Genomic DNA, 21,582 nt, shown 5'->3' on the forward strand with positions numbered 1-21,582 from the left:
AATGAATTTCCCAAGGGTGTTCCTGATGTGTTTCAGGGAGTCCCAGTTCCAGCAATGAACCGGTAGGTTGGGGAGTCTTACCCATACTGGGACTGCTGAAGGTACATCCATTGCCGGGTCGAAATCTGGCGTCCATTTGTTCAGGTACAGCCCTTGAGGCCCCATGAAATAGGGTCCATTTCTGAAAATGAGATCCTTGTCCTCTTTTTCTGAGAATTCAAAGAGAAAGTATCCTCTTCCGAGGAAGTAAGAAGTTACCTTGCCCTTGATCAGCGGAGCCCAGTTTCTGGAGACCCAGTTCTCTGTTGATTTAGGAGAGGGCCAGAGACCTGTAAACTGACCCACTAGGGCGCGTTCCGACAAAGAAAGAGCTACCTGGATCGGACCTTCAGGGGGAAGGGCGATCTCAGGGATGTCTTCGAGCCTTTTAACGAACTTAGCGGCTTCCACTGCTTTCTTCTTGGGAAGAGAGGCCAACAAGGATCTGAAGGCCTCAGCTGCAGAGGGTGGAGGAGGGGAGGAAGATCCCGGGGGAGGATCCGGCTCCTCCATGAAGATCCAGCTCTAACCCTAAACACCGCAGCTGGAAGAAAGGGAGAAGGGCGGGCGATCACTGGGCAAGGATCACCCACGCTCAGCTACCTAGGAAGGGACGAGGCCACAGGGCAGATCCGCTGGAGCAGACCTCGCGGAGCAGAGCCGAGCGCAACATCTGAGGCGATTTTAACAATATCCCAAAATACCATCCTTTATCATTAAATTTTTATCCATATATACATCTAGTAATAATATTTGATTTTTTTTATTAAATTTGTATTTATCTAAGATCTTTTGATATTTCTATCTCATAAGCAAATATATAGTTATATCCATATTATATGTGCGTTTATTTATTGTTTAAGTGCTTTGTATAAATTTGTTTAGATTTGTATGATATTTAATTATTATATATAAGTAGAATTTAAATATTTTATATTTTATTTTTTTAATTGAAATTTGATAATATAATTTTTTATGAGATTATAATTATAATTTATTTAAATTTTCAGTATTCAAATTATATAAACGCAACCATTAAAATATATAATTTTAACAAATTTAAAATATTAATTAAAAAAATATACTCACAAAAAAAGCCATAAACCAAGCATTTAAATTACAATAATTCTATATTAATTTCATTTTTCTATTTCATTTTTTCCCTTTATTTTCTTTTCCTTCTTTTCTTCAAACTTATTATTATTATTGATATCTAACTTTTTAAAACTTTTATATTAAAATACAACTCTTATCATTAATTATATAATTAATTGATTAATTACATATTTTTATAAAAATTCTTATATCATCTTATTCATAATTCTTTCCTTTCTTTAAAAAAACCTCATCTACAAACTAAAAACTTATCATCTTATACAACCCAATATAATGGCAATGTGTGAAAGGTCCCCTCTTAAAATAAAAATAAAATACTTTATTTATAGAAAGGCAATGTCGGCTATATATAAAAAACAAAAATGAAATAGAACATTTAGTTAGTTTTAATTGAAAGCATTATAAAACATCAATAATCTCAACCTCGCTATGGTCACTCCATTTGTTATTGATAGTACAACCCCAATGTGATAAAATTTTTATACCCTTTTCAACTAAAAAATCTCCAAAAAAACTCCTAATATCCAAATACATTTACATTCCATTGTTTACTACTTTTGTTTTGACTTAGTCATGATTCTTATTTTTCTTGGCGAAATCCTTTTTCCTTTCTTCCTAACTTGAGTCCAACAAATGTTTTCTTCTATTTGCGGTGAATCATTCTTTGGCAAATGCAATTTGGATTCTTCCTTATCTACCTAAGGATATGTTTTTCCACCAAGAATCCTTGTGGATTCATGAGGAGATTCGTTTTTTTACGAGGGTTTGTTGCTTTTCCACTTATGCTGGGTCAAAAGGATCCTCATTGACATGAGTTTTCTTTGGTCGTATTTTCTTCCTTCTTGTTTGCGGTTCTTTCTTAGAATGAAGCTCTTCCTCTTTGAATAGAATATAATGATCACCTTGAGCTCCATCCTACCATTTGGGTCTTCAGGGATGTTTTTTTTTTCCAATCTTTGTTGTTCTTTAAATAGTTGGGACAATTTTTAATTATATGCCCCATTTCATAGCATGCTCTACACCATACCCTTGTTGAAGTCCATCTCCACACATATTCGGGCATAAGTAGTCTTGAAAAATTTTGTTTGCACGCGATAAAACTTTCCAACACATTCCTAATAAAGGATTGCAATGAAAGATTTTGAAAATGCAAAGGAAGGTTTGGAAGACTTATCTAAACTGGATTGATGTTGTTACTAGATCAAAAGTATGAGCTAGGGATGCATGAAGAACTCAACACTACCCAAAAACCAAGAGCTCAACACTACCCCAAAACCACAACCTCTCTTCGCAAATGGTCTTGTCCTCTATATTATAAAATACCATAATGAAAAAACCTCAACCCATATGGTAATATTTAGTTCATTAGTCAGAAGGGGTTTCCATGTCTAGGAGATTCATTTGTGCAGATTAGTCCTTTATATTATAAAATACCACAATGAAAAGACCTCGACCCATAAAGTAATATTTAGTTCATCTATTTTCATCATCCATAGTAACATTAAGGGAAGAAATTTCTTGTGTGAAACTACAGGTATGATGGACTTTCCTTCCAATTCGGTTTCCTTTTTGGTTAAATAATAAAGAAATGTTGGGACGGAGTGTGATTGATCTATGTCCTAGTAATAGATAATCTAAGAATTGGTTTCGAAGATTGTTGTTTTATGTTTTGGTTTTCTTGAGTATATTTTTTTTTATCTGGAATTTTAAGTTTGAATTGTAAGTTCTCTATAATCTAAGTGTTTCCAAGATTTTTTAAGAAAATATTTCTGAAAATTAGTTTCAAATTGTATGTCAGAAAAATCAACAAATATCTCTACTGAGCAGGTTTGGAATATTGGTTGGTTTCAAGTTGTAAGTCAGAAAAATCAACAAATAGTTCTACTGAGTAGGTTTGGAATATTGTCCTTAATTTAAATTTAAATTTAAATTTGAAGTATCCTTATTGTCGTGGTTGATGGGTTTATGAGTTGGTTTAATGATTTGGAATGTGTTATTGGTAGGTGCAATCTTACACAGATAGAGAGTTAATCTTGTAATATAATTTTTTTAGTAAAATTTTATTTTTTATTTGTTTAAAATGTATTTTTATACATAAATGAAATCAACATCTTAAAAATAACTAATTAAAGTATATTAGTTAAGCTGATCTTATAACTTAATTCTATAATTAATATCAACTCTTATTAGATTTTTAGTTTAAAAAAAAAAAAAATAACATTATGTAATTTCTGAAATTTGGTTTTAAATATTGAAATAACACAGAAGCTTTGGAATTGCTGTAAGTCACATTGTTTGCGCATGTCACATTGTTGTATTGCAAGTAGGATGCAAATCATGTATTTTAAATGTAAGTCCATGTTCCCACAATGCTCGGCGTAGAAAACTTTGAAACTGGCTGATCGCAATGCTTGAAACTGGCTGATCGCAATGATAAAAAGACCATGAATGATAGTATCTGACTTAGTCGTGAATGACTAAGTTGGTGAATGATATTATATACAAGTGTTAGGTGATAATTCTATATTATATAGAAAGATCGAATTATATGAAGTGTTACCTGATAACTCTTGTCAGGTCTAATGTTTTTTATTAAAAATATTAAGGTATTTTTATTAAATAAATTGTATTAGATATGAAATTAAAGGTTTTTAAAGAAATGGTATTAGATAATGTAGTTTAAGGTTTTAATTCTATATGAATTTAGAGTGTGAATATAAAGAATATTGAAAATGATATAATTTCTAATTTTATAAGTTATTTTAGATATTATATTAAGATAAGTTATCACATTAAATTTTGTAATATTATGAAAATTTTTATTATAAAATATATAAAATTATATTTATTATCATGAAATAATCATGTGAAATTAATAAGGAATTTATTAATATTTTTTAAATTTAATAAGGAGTTCACTAATAATTTTAAAATCATTAAGTTATTGCAAAGTGCTAATCTTAATAGCTTAAATCTTAGTTAAAAGGAGAGAAATGCAAGTACTATTGAAGAGACTTGATGTTGTATAGTAGATTTTCAACCAAGAAGAGTAGAGAGATAGGAGAGTAGAGAAAGATCATCCTATAGGAATTATAGAAGATCAAAATGCCACATAGTTCCATAGTGGGCTTGGTGATCTTTATATTTTGCATTGTATTACTTGTTTTATTAAACTATAATGGGTAGTGTTTTTATATATATAAGTCGCGCTCGTTCACATGCATAATCAAGATTTTACATCATATTTTCAAGCCTACTAAGGGCTTCGGATACATCCATTGTTCCCCATCCCCTCCTAGAGAGTTTTCCCCATGCTTCTTACAAACAATTCTCATTTATGATATCCTATGACTATATAATCGACATAACTGACATAGTAAATATATACATTTATAGTGTGTCATTCAAAAATATTTTGCAAAAGCTAAGTAAGTGAACATAGTCTTCCATTGGCGTTGGATTGTTCAGATCCAAGCCAGTGAATTCTTCTTCCTTGCTCTTGTTTCTCTCCTCCATCTTGAGCTTCAATAGCTCAATTTGCTGACACAATGCATCCACGTTATCCACCAACTACCAAATGCACTCCTTTTTTTCCAATTGTTCCTCCTACATAGCTAGAGTCTCAAATTGTTGTTGTTGGATACATCGCTGCAGAATTACCAAACCTTCCCAAATCATCAAATGCTCCTGCACACAGTCATTGCAGGCCTTCTTACTGTTGTCGCCTTCTCTGGATTTTTCATCATTAAACCTCCCAGTCATAGGCCTGTGACAACCCTAGGAGCCAGTCAGATAATTGTCCTCTGAAGTATGCACGCTCATGGTGTTGTCCCAAATGCCACAGACGCCCCATTCCATAATGCCACAGTCCCGCAATTCCAATATACCACAGGTCCCCAACTCCAAAATTCCAGCGAAGTTCTGCTCCAGAAACCCCACCCGACGCTTCTTATCCACACAATTCTTGACCTCTCCCAGGCAACCAACACTCTGTAAATCGACACACATAGATAAATTGACACTGAAGTTCCCTTTGCGACAACAAACTCCTCCAGGGACCCCCTTGAATGTCAACGCTTTGACGCAGAACCCACAACACATGCTCAGAGTCCCAAGCTTCAGCCGCCAGGGCTTCGTAGAGGCCACCTAAGTATTTAAAGATAAGACTTAACCCATAATAGCATATCAAACCATTACTCTTTAAATAGAAGGTTCAGGACTGGATATTGATACTGTACTGAAGATCAGTACTCATGGAGCTGGGATCCCCACACTCCTCCTTAATTTCCCAACTAACAACCATAAATTCCCAGCTCTCCTCTGGTTCCTTCATCCTCACCCACGATTTCTTCCCACGATCGGCCAGAGTAAATCTAAGCAGAGGAAATAAATGTTTCTCCTAATCTCCCATTAACCTTCCTTCGACTGTACTGGAATGCCGACCTTTGCAACATAAATCATGCTGTGGGGACTAGATTCTCACAAACTGTGATCGCTTGAGCCCAAGTGCAGTACCTTCCTAAAGGACACAGACACATTGTTGCAACAAACTAAGATAACCTTTGCCACGAGGCACAAGGACAGGATGAGCCAAGCAAGGGACGATGCAACAAGTACCAAGAAGTAGGAGAGTGAAAGAAAAGGGGGAGGGGGCCATAACAAAATGGAGTAGAGGAGGAGAAATAAGAGTGATTGGAATAACGGGGTGGGATGAAGAAAGGTGACGAAGGATAGGGAGGAGAGGTAATAGTGGAGAAGAGGGGAGGGGAGGAAGGGGTGTGGGGGGGAGGGAAAGGGGAGAGAATAAAGAGAGGGGGGCAGGAAAGGAAAGCTTAAGGCCAACCAACCTTGCAAAATCAAACTTTTTGATACTTTCTAACCTCTTGGGTGAAGCAAGAATGTCATCCTTAGACCAATATTTGAAACCCATGAAAAATATTATGGAATGCATATTGTTTCCTCAACCTCTTTCACTTTACTTTTTTCTGCGTTCAACTAGAAAGCCAAATTTGCTTGCTTATCTACTTCTTGGTTATTCCCTCTTAGGATATGAAAATATGACACAAACTAAAATAAGGGAATCAACCCTTGAGATCTCTTAATTATTTGATTTAGGTTCATATTTTTTTTCAATGAACTATGGTTCATATGCTTTATGATCAATATTTAACCTCCTAAGACCTTTCTGATGCCCTTTTTTTGAGCCAATGTTAGATTGAAAAACAAACCATAAGCTTCATCTTGGTTGTTTGTCTTCCTATCCAAGCCCCAAGCATATATGTATTCAATGATTCCTTAGGGATTAATGAGAAACACTCTCCCTCCAGTAACCCCAGGATTACCTTTTATGCTCCATCAAATTGAAGCGTCCATTGATTCAAATATCTTCCATTCCACTAGCCCCCCAAAAGACAATCTTAGAATCCATTGGGCACTAGAGGGGTTACCCTTGGCCAAATGCTGAGTAGCAGGGGTTCCAACCCATGGCGCCAACCAAGCAGATTCAATCTTATCTAGGGAGGGGTCCAATTCCGATCTATGTAATTCCATACATGATGAAAGGGCTAACATGGTAGTTAATCTGGTAGAAGGATGAATCTTTTTTAATATAGCTTTGTTCCTTGATAGCCATATTTTCCAACATACATACTTACGAAGAGCAGGCCAGATGTCTTTTAACTTTCTTTTGGCCTGAAGGGAGCCCAAGTAGCATCTGGGGTAAGAAATAAATAACATCTAGAGGTCAGACGACCATGCGGTTTTGCTGAATAAAAGGTCGAGTACCACCAACCAAACTTCCTTAGCCACCTGATAGTGGAGAAAGAGATGGGGAATAGAGTCCTCCGAAGATTCACATAATAGGCATCTTGAGGGGCCAATCTAGCCCCACTTCTGGAGGTTCTTTGTTGTGACGATTTTTTTATGCGATAGCAGCCAACAAAAAAAATTGACCTTTGAAATAGCATTCATTTTCCATCTTTTATTCCAGATGGAGGAATTAGGCGTGACCTAAGAATTAAAGAGAAAGTATGAATACCCTCCCTTGACATTGTAGTTGTAATTTTTCCATCCCCACTTATCTGTAACTATGAGAGAAATGGGGGGACATCCTCTTAGCTTCTTTATTAGTTTATCTCTTCGGTGGAGAAGAGCCTCTGGGATTCTATCTTCCATCCGTTCCACCCTCCTTCTTGATTCCATTCTCATATCTGGTCCAAATTTTCCACCCCTCCTTGTCTTGTGAAAGATATCAGATCCACCAGCGAAAGATCCGAACCTACGGGGTGGAGGCCCAGGATCGAATTTGAGAAAATCTTGATGGAGGCTCCTTTCCCCATTACTTTGCTTAATTTTTTATTAATGGTGTCCATGGAGGAATTTATCAACTTCCAGATGGGGGAGGCCAAGCCTGGGTCCACTCTTCCCGCTCAGTCATTTTGGCTGAATTAAGTACTTGGCCCAAATCACCTGATTCCACCATTGATTCAGATTCGTAATCATATTCCAACACAATTTTCCTCCCATTACTAGATTTTCTAACCTCGGGTCCCTTATTCTCAAGCCACAATGTTGTTTCGGGGCTCTGACCATTTTCCAATTTACCAAATCATACTTCTTGGTTTTTGTTCTTCCTCCTTCCCACAAAAATTTCCTTATATACATCCCCATTTGATGTAAAACGCTCATGGGGGCTTTTAGGGAAGTAAACTGATACAAAGGGATTGTCAACAAGATTGACTTCACTAGAACTTCCCTTCCTACATAATTGAGCCATATCCCTCCCCAATTTTCAATTTTTGTTTTCATTTTTTCCTGCACTTTTTTCCAAGCATTACAAGCAACCCTTCTTAGGAATATAGGGACCCCTAAACAATTAAAATCTTTCTAATCTCTAACTACTTTAAAACCCATATTTTCTTCGATTTTCTTCTCTTTTTGTCTGGTGATATTCCAGCTGTAGTTGTGGCTCTTACTGCCATTAGTGCCCCTCCCCCGGACGCACCAAGGAAACTTTGTAAATTTCTTTTGAAGTGTGGAGCACTTGTTATAGAGGCTTTGCCCATAAAAATTGTATCATCCGCGAACTACCGATGATTTATACTTCTGATACCTTCTTTATACCTTATGCCCGGAAGATTAGGAGTTTCTCTTTCATGTTCCAATTTCCTACTCAGGGCATACGCCATGATGATGTATAAGAAAGGGGAGATGGGACCCTTGATGAAGGCCCCTTGAAGCTTTGAAGAAGCCCGCCACCAGCCATTAACTAGAGGAGAAATCCAAGGGGAAGGAATACAAAGTATGATCCATCTAATGAACGTATCATCCAACCCCATTTTCTTGAGGACTTTTATTAGGAACCCATGCTTAACGCGATCAAAATCATTTTCGATGCCCAACTTTATGATCATCCTTGATAAGCCCTGCGCCATCTCGAATCAAGAGCTTCTTGGTTAAGGATAATATTTTCAAATATTTGCCTACTTGGGACAAAGCCCCCTTCATTATAACAAATCAAAGAGGAAAAGAGTGGCTTAAGTCGATAGGCGAGCAACTTTGAGAAGATTTTGTATGAGACATTATAGAGGGAAATTGGACGGGATCTAGAGGAGGAGGGATTCAATTCTTTGGGGATGAGAGTGAGGAAGGAAGAGTTTATGCCAACCCCCATGGCAAAGTGTTTTAAATGATATCCCACCAATCTACATAGGTCCTTTTGAATGACTTCCTAGAAGGATTAATAGAAGATCGCTGAGAATCCATCCAGACCAAGAGCCTTATGAGGGGGGAAGGAGAAAATGACCCTCCAGATTTCCTTGACCGCAGGGGGGGATATCAGAGCTCTATTCATTTCTTCCATCACCATCTCAGGGATACCTTCCAGTAAGAAATATTCGCTTTCAAGATCGCTTGTTTGATCTCTTGTATATAACTTTTCATAATGCTCTACCACTGCTCTCTTAATTTCTTCAAAAGTCTTGATAGTTTCCTCCCCATGATTTATTTGAGTTATATTGTTTTTCAATTCTTTGAACTTGGCTTTTTTATGGAAGAATTTGTGTTTCTATCCCCATCCTTCAACCGATTATTTCTATATTTTAATCTCCATTACTCCTCTTCCATCCTAAGGTTTGTGTGGAGGGTCTTAAATAGCTCTGCTTCTTTTACTAGAGTTGATTCCATTTGTCCCTGGATTAATGCAAGTTTGTCTTCCATCTCTTTAATATTGTCTTGTATGTCGATTTTATTTTCCTTTATACACTTTTTAATGTCACCTTTTAGTATGTGAATCTTGGACTCCCAGATAGCTATTGGGATTCACTCAGTCCACCCCGACTAGGAGAGGGAAACCACACTCCAAGAAATTTTGGAATTCCAACCATAGGGGAGAATAGTGAAAGGGGATATGGCCCAAATCTAAGGGCTGGTTGATTACCAGACTGATCGACTGGTGATCAGATCCAGACCATGGTAGAATAGAGGAATTTAGGTTGAAATTTAGCATCAGGAGATTGTCGGTGGATAGGAATCGGTCTAGCCAGGCTAGAATGGGGCTCACTCCTACTCTTTTATTGGTCCATGTATACAAATTTTTTTAGGCTTAACATCAAATAGGTTCAAAGTTAAGATGAGATATTCCATATGCTCATGTAGGACGTCATGAACAGTGGAGCCCCCTATTTTTTCATGACTTCCCATTTTTGTATTGAAATCTCCTCCAAGAATACAATTATGTCCATAATCTGTACCCTTTAACTCCATCAAGTATTTCCAACAATCTTTTTTTCCCGGAAGTGAATGGGAATATAAAATTGATCACTATGAAGATTTGTTGCTTTTCTATAAAATTAAAAGTAGTTTCTATCCAATGAGTAGTTTTTAGAGCTCTTACAAATTGCAATTTCACAGGGTTCCACATTGTACAAAGGCCTCCCGATGCTCCTCTTGAACTAATTGTTTCAAGATTGTTGCTACTCCAGATATTATTTTGGATTGAGTTGAGAGTCCGATCATCTAGTTTAGTCTCCTAAAGTGAGGGTGAAATCTGGTCTTTCCTTTCTGATTAGGGATTTCACTTCCATTATTGTTTTTTTTGTTCACAGACCCATACAATTCTAGGAGATTATATTCACTAAGCACTTTTTTATGTTCCCCACCCCCTTACCAAGGCCCGTATTATTTCCTTGCCCCCCCTCCTTTGTTCCCTAATCCAAATGGATAGTGTGTTGGACTCCCAACTCTTTGTATTTTCTTTTTTTTTCCCTCCTAACTTCCTTATTTGTTTTTATTCCTGCTTTTTTCCCTTTTCTTTCTGGTTTCTTCATCCTTGCATTATCTGGTCTTTCATCTGCTGAAATAAGTTGCACAAATGGCCCTAAACCTTCTGTTGATGTATGTAATCCCTCCACCTCCTCCTCTTCACCTGATGATTCTTCGAAACTGCTATCAGTGTCTGGGCTAGAGCTCCCCTCTTTTTTACTTTTTTGGGTCAGTACTAGGGTTGAAGACTGAGAGGCAGGGGCCTCTTGAGAGGAGGAAGGGGTGGGTATAGAACATTCAATAGCTGCAGCAGAGTCCAAGACCCTAAATTGATTCTTCGACACCAGACCAGACCCACTGTCAATGAGCGAGCCTGAGAGAGGCGGGTGAGTAGGACCAACATCCTTAGAGACTGGAACAGTGCCAAGGGAGCCCGTGGGGGATGAATGATTCAAGGGATTCCTCTGCTTAACCTACAACCAATGATCTTTAAGATTCCCATACTTCTTTTCCGAAGAATCTGAACCTTTTGGACAACCCTTAGCAAAGTGCCCATACTCATGGCACGCTTTGCATTTAAAGGGCAGCTGGTCATAGTCAACTTCTTGCACATGTGTCCAACTATCTATGCAAATATTGACAGTTTTTGGGAGACCTTTCTCTAATTCCACCTCCAAACAAATCCTGGCAAAAGAGAAGAGACCATATTTCGGCTCTGATGAGTCAATGTACTTCCCCAGGGAGTTCCCAATGAGCCTGAAAGTCACATCGTTTCATCAGTGAAGGGGGAGTTAAGGAAACTTCACCCAGACCGGAACCAAGGATTGAACATCACATTCCGGGTTGAATCTAGGACTCCAATGATCTAGATACATCCTTGTTACAGGTCAATTTGGGAACATCAACCCTGACTTCCAGATCTGTATTATTAGGGTCCATCAATCCCTAATTTAGTTGTTTTCAATCCCTAATGAGTTCAACCTACATCATGCTTTCCTCCCAAGAGTTTCCATGACACCATTCATCCAAAAAATTCCCCTAAGGAGATCAGCGTAGGTAGCCTTCTATCAGTCTGCATTGCAATGCGGGAACTGCACTGACTTGGTGCACTGCAACGCACTTAACCTTTGTTTCACCTGCGTTGAGTGAGATTCATCAAATTTTTTAAATGAATCCATTGGATTCCTCATCCAATGGATACTTTTGGAAATTTCCAGGTTGATTAAGCTCACATTTGGATGACGAACAGGATGAATGAACCTTAATCCATTATCCCTTCCTCCATGGAACCACTTCCCAATTTTGGTAGAGCATTCATGAGGGCCATTAATGGCTTAACCTCCTCCATTCAGTTATAAAATGACCAAGCATTAAAAGGCTGGTCTAGGTTGGAATTTCTCGAGCTAAGGAAATGTTGCTTGAATGAGACTAGTGAGAGTATTGTAATGATGTCGAATTGTTGCTTCATGAGGAGAGAAGGGATTTAAACTGGAAGAAACACATTGAATCAAGCATGAATATTCATGGGTTGTAATATTTCCTTTTATCAATAAAGAATTCAAGGCTTTTTCCATTCATGATCTTATATGATGTATATTGTATTATGGATTCTATGATATGTTTAATTAACAAATATTTGTTGTATGCTTTGATGGGTTTCTGTCTCGTCTTGCGTGTAGCTACTTTTCAAGAGAGCTAAGTATGGAAAGGAGTGGCGAAATCGGTCAAATGAGAGAGGGAGCAAGTGAAAGTTACAGGTTGGTTTCTTTTCCTCCTTCTCTTATTTTTTGATTATATGAAAAGCATCGAATTACTTTGTCTGTTGTTTCTAGACTAGCTACTAGGTCTAGAGGGTTAAGCGTTTGTAGAAACAATAAATTTGCCCAAAACAAATTGGCAACCATACTGGGGAGCGATCCTGTCCCTTGTAGTAGCTTATCGATCTCTTAAAGCACTTTGACATACTGTACTTCCTGTAATTTATTGAATTCAAGTCCAAATTCACTGAAAATTGAGACAAATTTAAGCATAAAATTGCCTTGCTATAATCAGCGCACCTCTGTGACTAACACAGTGTGCTGCAATGCACTTCTTGCATATACTCAGTGCAATTCAACGCACTCTCTCTAACTGTGGCTTGCGCTGATCTATTTAGGGTCAGTTTTCCCATCTAGGAACTGAAAACTTTTATCAATTTTCAACGGTTTGAATTGCTTGTTGAATGTAAATGAAGTCTTGTTTCTAAAAATAATTTGTTTCCATATTTCGACCCGATTTAGACTAGATTGTTTAATGTTTTTTATGTATTTGTTTTATCATTTGTAGTCCATTTTCGAAAGGTAGTTTTGATCGATTGTTTTGTCGAAAACGAAGTGTTGTAAAGTCTTCCTTCATAAATAATCAATTGATCTATTTGTGCATTTGATTTGTATTTTCGTTTAAAGTGTCGAAAATATTTGTTTATTTAAAGTTGAAAGCATCGTACAGTATTCCTTTCCCTTTAAAAGAAATTTTCATAAATAAACATTTTTTTATGAAAAGAGTTTTGATTCATTTGTGCATTAGTTTTTCTTATTGCATGATTCACATTAAGGGAAACTGAAAAGAAAAATAAATACATGCAATTTACATTTTAGAGTTTGAGTTTGCGTGTTCAAAGGAAATGGTTTAGGGAATTGCATTAGTTTGTGCTCTTTGTTGTTTGTTCAAAAAGTACTTGTATTCTCTATCGCTTATAGCTAGGATTTTCATTACTAAAAACAAATGGAAAGAGTGCTTCTCATTCTAGATGCATTCTTAGGAATTTCGGAAAACATCTCGTGGTGAACCCTCAAAGGAAAATTTTAAGCAAGATCAACCTAAAATTCACATCAATTAATCTAATAATGCATTGGAACTTAACGAAAACATCTAGAGGTCTAGGCTAGAGATGTGTTCCAACGTCTTTAAACCTAGTGGCTGTTGTTTTCATCGAGGTTGGGTGATTCATCCTCTCTGATTTGATAAGTACTAGTACAGACTTATGCTCCCTGTACCGTCAAGTATATAGTGGGAGACTCCAATAGGTTGAAATCCTTTATCCCTAGGAAGCTAAGTCTGCCGCCTTACTGATCGCAATGCACCGAACACAGCATTCGGGAAGATTGACTGCCGTACGTTAAATCCTTGGTAATTTCTCTTTCATTTATCACCAAGGTGTATATTGTAGTTTTGCGATTAGTTTGGTAAATCCTCTTGTCTAGAATCTCTAGAGCAGTCACTTTCGTTCCTTTTCGACTCCTTAAAACAAAAGGATCATCTGAGCACTTGTCCTTTCAATCTCATTAAACATCGAAAGCGACTAGAGTCATCTTTTGTTTTTTCTCGACTCTTTAAAAATGAAAAAGAAAAGTTGTGTTCTAGTGTCATAAAAATTAATTGACCACGAATAACATCCTTATTCCTTAGTTGAGTTTAGGTTGATAGAAACAATCAGCAATTCTGGAGGAAAATCAACCTCCACTCCGTCGTTCGAGGAGAGTTACGAGCAAACCACCCTTGCCACCGGAAGCAACTCCTATTCGGTCAAGGCGGACTCGTCAAACTGAGTCTGGTACATCAAGAGTTTCTAGTACTTCATCTGAATTACTAGAGCCGCTTATCATGGCTAGTACTGAGCCTCCAGTTACTCCAACTATTTTTGGTACATCTGTTACACAAGAATCTAAGTTGCTCAACTACCTGAGGCCACTATAACAGAAACAAGTGAAAAAGTAACTGAAGTTGATCCATAATTTGAAGTTAATCAACCAGAAATTACTTCAGAAATTGAACCAGTTCAATTGGAATTTGATCGAGAACATATAGCAGTTGAAACCAAATACATTTTTGAACCAGAAGTTGTTCACGAACCTTCCCTGGAAACTGAATTTCTTTTACCAGAACATCTGGACTTTGACCTTGAACATTACGAAGTTGTTACCGAAATACCTCAGTCATCTGTAGTTCCTGAAACTTCATATTTAACACCAGAAGTCTATTTCAGACTTAATGGTGAAATCCTTCCACCTGGATTAATTGTTTTAGAGGAAGAAGTTGAGGAAGATTCTACCCCGGGGACTCCACATCTTTTTGGACCTAGTTTGTACCTTTATTCTCAATCTCTTCCTCATTCTACTGCTGCCTCTGAGATACCACTTGATTCATTAGGTCAACTTTTGGATCAATTAACCATGGCAAAACAACTGCAAACATCCCAGACTGCTTCATCTGATGCAGCTATGTCATCACCCATGTCATCATTGGGAATTTTACCTGGTTCTTCTTATCAAGGACAAAAATTTGATCCTGCTTACTAGTATCAAACTAGGCAATTTTGTGAACAAAGACCCGTATATCCTCTTAACATTGGAATGCCACCATATGGTCAGCAATATGCCTATTCACCGCATCCTACCTATCAAGGAGGACAACCCTATGGTTATGTCCCGCTGTATTCAGGTCAACCTGAAATGAGAGTCTGTTAGTGGCAGCGAACTATGCCACTACAACCAAGGCTTGTGTATCCAACAAAACCTATGCAAACTGAGTCGATTATTTCGACTGTACCTGTCATAACTATGGAACCATAGATACAAGCTCAACCTGTTGTATCTCAACCTGTACAAGTTAGTTCCGCTACCTTGCAACCATAGGTTTCGAGTCAGAAAACCCAAACTTCTCAGGCTGTTATGCAACAACCGCTTGTTTTCAGGGTACAATTACGTTAGGTTAGTGTGCCATTAACTGAAGCGACTCAAGTTGCTACTGGTTTAGTTTATCCTCAGCCTAGTAAAATTGGCATTGTGGGGCAATATCAAACTTCACAACCGATACCCCAACAAACTTGGCAAGCCACAGTATCAACAACCTCATTTTCAGAATGTCTAACCTCAGTATGGGTCTGCTTTTCAAGCTCAACCTGGGCAAGGACAATATCAAGCGTATCAAGGTCTTGTGCATCAAGCCCAACCCGGTTATAGACAATTGCAAGGTCAACCTAGTTTTAATGCATATATTGGATATGTCCAACCGCCTTATCAAGGATATACACCTTATGCGGCTATGAAAAGGCCTATCGCACAGGCAATTCCACCTTATCTCGGATATGTTCAACCTGATTTGAATCGGTAGTTTCCATTTGTGGCAACTTTAGAATTACCAGATTTGAACTGGCTTACCAATGATCCAATTTTATATGCACCATGGTGGCCAGTAATTCCTCATAATTTGCCTTCCGATATTCCAAAGTTTAATGGAAATCCCAGAGAAGACCCATCAAATCACGTCATGACTTTTCATTTATGGTGTTCTTCGAACTCCTTGAATGATGATTCAGTAAGACTCCGTCTTTTCCAAAGAATGCTCACTGGTTTGGCTGCTAAGTGGTACATTGAATTGTCGTGAGCTTCTTTTAATAATTTCACCAATTTGGCCACTGCCTTCTTGACCCACTTCCAGTTACCCATCAGATATGAAACTGGAACGAGACTTTTGACCAAATTTAAACAAACAAATTCTACTCACATATCAGATCATATTCATGAGTGGCGTCATCGTCGTCGAATGGTTAAAACCTATGTTCTTGATCAACTTTTAGCTGAGTGGTTCATTAATTCCTTATTTCCATCTATCACCGAGGATGTGGCTAAAGGTGGAGTTGTTATAGAAGAGCAAGTGATTGCTCGTGCCCAATACTTGGATTTAATTTACACACAATCCGACATGCTCTATGACAAAATTCCACATGCACCACGCCTAAATCAATCCATTCCACCTCCACCATTGAGTAGGGACTCTCATGCCAGCGACGGTGTGATTGGTTCCTCGAGCACGCAAACGGAAAGTAAACCATCTGGTCAATCGCTTGCCATTTTAAATCAAACTGTAAATGCATATGAGGTTCTTGCTTCTGAGATTAATGCCGTGTCATCTGACAAAGGTAAGAATCAAAAGCAACTAGGAAGTAAGAAGAAAGGGAAAAATAAAAAGAAAACTGAAAACCCTCCTCAAGAGAAATCATTTGATTCCTCTAATTCGGGAAAGAAACCTCATTATCCATGTTTGATATGCAATGATGAGAACTTTACGAGAGATTGTCCTCACCGCTCAGAAGTTTCTAACTTCTACTGCATCTGCAGTGTTGACAGATCCGTTTCCAAACCTGGATACCATTATGGTTGCAACTGAAAATGCTTCCACATCCAAGTTATTAATGTTATCCATCTCAAAACCTAAAGATGAAATTTTGGTTTAGACACATAGTAAATATTATGGTAATCCGCCATCGTCGTCAAATAATCAGGCCACTGATCAACCTGGTTCTTCGACTTCGACCACATCGGAAAATATTCCACTACCCATTGCACCAGAGTTAACAATAAAGCCACCTAAGGGAGTTGTGCACAAATAAACATTTAACCCTCGAGCTCGAGCTGCTCAAAATTATAACATAGTAGAAGATCTCACTCAGTCTCCTTCTGCTATGTCGACGCTTGAGGTATTACAAAATTGCCCCTCCCAGAAGCAGGCTTTACTGTCGGCAATAGGTGGAGTAGATCCAACGGATTCTAATCTTGTGGTTTTTAATCACTCAGGATATACACCACAGTTACCAGCACAATTAGCTTTTCTAATTTAGATTAAAGCTCTCAACAAAAATATTCATCGAACTATCATAGATGAGGGAGCTTCTACCTGTATTATGTCAATGAGCTGCTGGAAAACACTGGGGTCACCTACGTTGTCAAGATCACCAACCACATTGAAAGCTTTTTATGGAATAACTTATACTTCATGTGGGATTTTGAATAATTTGCAATTAGAGCTAGGGGGAAAAACGGTAACTGTTGAGGTTGAGGTGGTTGACGGACCCCTTGACTACAACATTTTACTTGGACAACCATGGGTTTATGCTATGGCTGTTGTTGTTTCCACGTACTTTCGTATGATTGCATTTCCTCATAAAGGTGGAATAACAGTTATCGACCAAACTTCATTTTTTGCCTCTAGTTCTCAAGTTATGGGAAGCATTCCGTTTGTTAACGGACCACCGCTTTCACTTCAATCTATTGGTGTAGCTATTTTCAAAGATCCCTCCCTAATGGGTACTTTCACACTTCTCCCACCATCTAGAATTTCGGAAGTTGCGAGAGTCGAGACATGTAATATGTTATCCTCTACTCCATCTGATTTAAAGAGGATCACCAATAGTATTGAAGACGAATATTTTACTGAGGTTATGCCGCTAAGTCCTATCGAGCTCGCATAACAATCAATTTTTCTTGCTTGTGCGGCATTTCCAAATCCACTTTTGCCAATTGAATGGGTAGATCGTTCACTTGAATACGGTACTTCTTCAGATCATTTTGCTTGTATATATTCTACAGACGAAGAAATCATCCAATCAATGATGATAAGAGAAGAACCATGGGATGATTATCATCATCATTTCCATCTTCCAGATTCCAATGAAGATTATTCAGATGAGCTAGTACACCCTTCAATTGTAGATTTCTTTTCGAATTCTGTTAGAATAGATTCGGTAGACTCTGAGCGTAATTTGTCTAACGTAGAAGAAGCCATTTCTATAGACAATTTCACCAAGCCTAACATTGTAGAAAACATTCGTGTCGGCAAATCTTGTTCTCCTTTGTAACTCGATATTTACCGTGCTTTGTTTCGTGAGTTTAGAGATATATTTTCATGGTCTTATGAGGAGATGCCAAGCATTGATTCAAGCATTGTTGAACATCAAATCGAAATGTACCCTGATGTCAAACCAATATGACAACGCCTTTGACCTATACATCCAAAGAAAGCTGCTGCTATTAAGACAGAGGTTGAAAAAATTTTGCGTGCTGGCTTCATTTACCCTGTACCTCTTATCAATTGGGTATCAAATATTGTTCCCGTGATGAAAAAACAAGGAACAATCGGAGTGTGTGTTGATTACCAGGATGTAAATAAAGCTTGTCCAAAAGACAAAATCCTACACCCTTCATGGACCAGATTATTGACGAATGTGTCAGATGTGAAATCTTTTCATTCATGGATGAATTTTCTTGCTACAATCAAATCAATATCCGCCCAAAGGATTAGTCAAAAACTGCATTTATTTGTTCGTGGGGCACATTCGCGTATAGGAAGTTACCTTTTGGTTTGAAGAATGCAGGGGCTACATTTCAGAGGGAAATGAACTATGCCTTCCATGACATTAAGAACATTGTACAACCATATCTTGATGACTTTACTGCTCATTCAAGAAAGCGGACTGATCACCCGCAGCATCTTAAATCAATATTCTTATGGTGCCGACACTACAAAATAAGGCTCAATCCGCACAAGTGTGTGTTTTGTGTTGGCTCTAGTCGATTGCTTGGATTTGTGGTCTCAAAAGGTGGAATCCGACTTGATATAACCAAGGTTCAGGCAATACTTGACTTTCCTCCACCTTCGAATTTATTAGAGTTACAGAAACTTCAAGGGAAGGCAAACTTTATGAGGAGGTTCATTCCAAACTATGCTGAAATGGCTAAAGGTTTTACTCGTCTTTTGAAGAAAGGGGTACCCTTCCATTGGCATTAGGTTGCGCAAGCTTCCTTTAGTGCTCTTAAATATTCCCTGATTAGAGTATCATTAATGTATTCCCCAAACTATCAACAAGACTATTACCTGTATCTCGCCACTGCAGATACAACCATCGAAATGGTTTTAGTCCAAGAAGAAGATGGAATAGAACATCCAGTATATTATTTGAGCCGTAATCTCAATGATACAGAAATAAAATATTCTTATGTTGAAAAGTTAGCTTTGGAAATCATTCAAGCTGTGTAGAGGTTTCTCCACTATATTCACCTACATAAAACTACAATTATCTTCAATTGCAACCCTATGACATACATTTTGTCACGTCAATTGCTGGGGGGCATGTTAGCTAGATTGTAGCTCAGAGATGCCTGGTAACATATAATATTCAATATTTTTCTCTGAACTACTGGAATGGATGATGGTTTGGATCAAGTCAAATAACCATTTCGGCTTTATTCTCACTCAAGACATGCATGAACACCCCCAACACACACAAGACTTTAGACCATTAATGATCAATAGTTTGCAGATTTAATGGATAGATGGAGAATACTTACTATACTAGTAGATTGCATAGATGAACATATGTGAATGGCTAGCTATAGGCAGCAAAGGTGCTTGCAACTCTAATATATTGAAGCAGAGATAAGATGACAGTGATCTGGCCTCAAACACAAAGGAAACATGAAAAAAATGTTTAAGTGCAAGCATAGAATAACAAAGAGAATGGACATTGAACATATAATGGCAAAAGAAGCTTTTATTGCTGGAATGAATATGAGAAGCCTGAATGAACAGAGGAGCAATAATCTCCAAAAGTTGAACCTTTCTTTCATCTTGTTTTCAGCTATTTATAGCTTGTTTACAATGTTCCTGAGCCTTTTGAGGCTTCAGGTGTCTTAATCTATCCCTCTGTCTTGTTTAACCGTTTGATTCCCTCAATAGGCAGCATGATTTGTAGGTTTTGTCTTCTGACAGAAGACTAACCATATTCAGATATTTTGGGCAGCTTGCTGTGATGCCTGGGAGCTCTCTCGTGCCAGAGATGCCCCATGATGTTTGTTAAGATGGTTGTTGTGCTGGATGGACCGTCGATGCTCCATGATATCGTTTGATTTGGGTTGCAGCATGTTGTGACCCCTCTCTTTCCCTTTCCAGGATCTGTCCGTTGGCCACTGTATCCCAGCCGAATCCCTCTTCTAGCATGTAAACATTTCTGCACAACGCTTCTAAGGATGTCTGGCCACCTAATCTTGCAAAATGGAGTGGCTATCGGGTCTATGAAATCCCTGCAACAGTCCCTTTCAAATGATAACCATGATTGTTTTCTATTTCATACATAAAACACTGCACTTGTGTAAATCCCGCCCTTCTTTGTTCTTTTTGGACCTCAAAATTCCTTAAACATGGTCTATTCTCTCATCGGTTCCGCCCCCTAGGTCACTGTCGTCTATCGCAACTGACCTGGTCCCTTCATTCCCCTTGTATTTTGAAATACTTAAAAACATGGGAAATATGTGAAAATTGGCCTCCCTCCGGACTTCAAATCTTATGGATTGCATTCCCGAACCCTTTTGGTTCTGGAACTCATCGCACTTGTTGTTACCACTTGTATAGAGGCCATGCTCCTTCGCAATATTTCGATGCAATCTTGCGATCTGTTCGCAATTGCATATCACTCCAGCCAACGGTCTTCAAATAACACGACATATGTTCTTGCTGATTGTGAACCTATGATGCGATGTGGGCCCCCCGACCCTTGGTAATGTTTCGCTGCGATGTAGCGATGTGATCTGATTGCAATCGTTGATCACTAAACGCTGGGGCTTTATAGATTATGCTCTCCACCACCGCGACTGCCAATGTGGCTCGCTAATTAACTGTCCCTTCAACTTGGCCGATTGCGATTTAGCCCATTATATTTGGGCCATTGATCAACCAGATCTAATGACAGGTGTGTGTTGCTCTGTTCACGCCTGCAATATTCTGTTTTTTCACTGTTTTGGAGTATTTTAGCCTCCCGGTAGCGTATTTTTGTCCTTCTGAGGGCTTTTGGCATATGATTGTTTCGATCTTGGGAGGATCTTAATCAACTCTTGAAGACTTCAGGAGTGTTTTGGATCCATTTTTTGGGCCAAATTCCAACAAGGCTAAAATTGGCTCCTTCTGGGGACGAAATCCTCCTTGTGAGGTTTCAAGAATCACAGAGAAATGCCTTTCCTATAAAACAAAATTAAATCTTCCCCCTAGTGTTCCATTGGGCATGGAGTATTTTTAGCATAAACATAAAAAATGAAAGAAAAACATATGTACAATAATAAGGTTTTTAAGGCCTTAAATGAAATAAAGTTTCAGGAACCGCCCGTTTACCGGGCTACCAAAAGTGTCTCCTCCTTCCAGATTTTGTAGGATGAATGTATTGTTGTGCTGAACTTGAGCGATGACAAAAGGACTTGTCCATAAGGAGTCAAACTTTCCATGATTACCTTTCTTTTCCTTTAATGCATCCCATTTGAGCACCTAATCACCAACTTGGAAATTGTCCACTTTTGCCTTCCT

The sequence above is a fragment of the Pinus tabuliformis genome, chromosome 9 (genome assembly GCF_031772625.1).
Source record: "Pinus tabuliformis cultivar Carrire ecotype Pingquan chromosome 9, CPIR1, whole genome shotgun sequence".
NCBI lineage: Eukaryota > Viridiplantae > Streptophyta > Pinopsida > Pinales > Pinaceae > Pinus > Pinus tabuliformis.